This window comes from Equus caballus, chromosome 31, assembly GCF_041296265.1.
Source record: "Equus caballus isolate H_3958 breed thoroughbred chromosome 31, TB-T2T, whole genome shotgun sequence".
NCBI lineage: Eukaryota > Metazoa > Chordata > Mammalia > Perissodactyla > Equidae > Equus > Equus caballus.
The window spans coordinates 24,003,719-24,005,792 of record NC_091714.1 but is presented as its reverse complement, the minus strand read 5'-3'; the positions used below and the strand labels follow the sequence as shown (position 1 = coordinate 24,005,792).

At 35.4% G+C, this 2,074-nt stretch overlaps 1 pseudogene; it reads right to left on the bottom strand.

Annotated features, from left to right (window-relative positions):
• Window positions 1-395: 395 nt before the first annotated feature.
• Window positions 396-1,066, bottom strand: LOC100067848 (small ribosomal subunit protein eS1-like; annotated as a pseudogene).
• Window positions 1,067-2,074: the final 1,008 nt, after the last annotated feature.

Sequence of the window (2,074 nt, the reverse complement as noted above, 5' to 3'; positions counted from 1 at the left end):
TACCACATATTAAAAAATGAGAGATGGTTTAAAAATGTATAAGTAAAAGGCAAAGTTATAGAATCTTTAGGGGTCGGTATAGGAGAAAGTCTCACTGGGTAGTTAGGAATTTCTTAACCAACATAGAAAATTACAAAAAATAAAGGAAAATATTAATAAATGGAAGTACATTATTAAAATAAAGTATTTTGTTTATCACATTTCACTAGAGAAATTGGAAAGGTAGGTCATAACTTGATGACATTTATATAAATCAGTTAGTCATTTAGAAATGGAGTTCTGAATTTCCAAGGATTATCTTAAAAGACTATGTGGTTTAAAGCAAGTTTCAGTCTTTTCCCCAAACTGGATTTACACTATTATTTTTCCACAATAAGACTTGTTATTTGTCATCATTAAATGTCTGAATTTTGAACAGATTCTTGGACTAGTTGCTCATATCCATCAGCTTGTTTGACTTTAGCTCCCGTCTCCTTCCCAGAGGTTTCTCAGAGCCTCTACCTTCACCACGACACTCCGTTAGTTTTCTCAACTCAAACTTGGACTTCTACGGCATTTCTGCTTTTCTAACAAAGTCACCACAGAGACTGCAAGTCTTTTTTGTATCTTTTCCAGTACTGTCAGCAATCAATTTATTGACCACTTCTTTCAAGTCATTTGTCTACAGCTCTTGGGTCATAATTTCCGTCACCTTCTTTCAGATTTGGCAGATCCATGATTCTAGCTGAAGAGGTCTTCTGAATCCGATCATTACACTTTGTAGTAAAACAATGGTCAGGCAGCTTTTACCCAGAATATCCTCAGTAATAAGCTTGAATTTTCTAAGTACAGCTTCACCATTCTTCAGATCAACAAGTTTCACCTCAAAAACACAACTCTTGAGGTCGTAGGATGCAATTTTGGTTCCTCGAGTCCTTGTGGCTAGCATTTTTCCAACATAGCTCATATCAAATACAGCTGGTGCTTTCACATCATATTAATCTTTTTTAGAAAATAGATCAACTACTTTCTTCTTGGCTCCCTCTTTGCCGCCTTTTGTAAGATGCTTGCTCATGCCAAACGCCATGGTGCTGCTCTGAGAGCCAAAAGGCTTGCACGATTATTTTATTTTGCAATTTTTATAGGCAATGCAAAGTAGCTCGACCCCAGTCCATAATCTCAGAAACAGAAAACTACTTAGATTTTCTAAAGCCTTTGAGTACAATGGATAAAAATCTATCATTACACATCATTTCCTTGTAACTGCCCCCAATTTTTTTTTAATGAAAAGCAATCTAGGCAGAAATGAAACATGTTTTGAGGAAATGATAAAAATTATGGTAACATGGTGCTATGGTCTGAATGTTTGTGTCCCCCCCCCCCCAAAAGCCATATGTTGAAATCCTAATGCTCAAGGTGATGGTATTAGGAGGCGGGGTCTTCAGGAGGTGCTTGGGTCATGAAGGTGGAGCCCTCAGGAGTGGGATTAGTGCTCTTATAAACCAGACTCCACAGAGTTAGATCACCCCTTCTAACTAGGAATGGGTTCTTGATCCTACCATGCCGGCACCCTGATCTGGACTTACACCCTCCAGAAATGAGAGAAATAATTTATGTGGTATTTTGTTATACCAACTTGAACTAAACACATGGCTTATTTATTTTAAGCTTTTATGTTATCTGAAAGGTACTGAGATAATTTTTCAATATGGTTTTATGAGTAAATAATTATTTCAATCCTAATATCAAATAAAAATCTATTTCCTTAAACCTACATCATAATTGCTATATTTTTCTAGTTTCATCAGCTTAATATGTACGTTAGACTCTTCAATTTCACCTTCCCCAATTATTAGCATAAGGATGTTTTTAAAGCATATAAATATCCTTTGAAGTGTAAGACTATTTTAAATGGGGAATTGCTAGCACTTATGTTACAGTTACTATTGTCAGTCATTTTAACACAATAATTAGGTCTAATAATTTGGTCATAACCTTGGAAACCATTCTGTATAAATCAATAGAATCTGCCAGCTCCTTGGTTGTCATAGAAACTGATTATAGCAAGCATGTTTAATGCAACACTCATTTTATG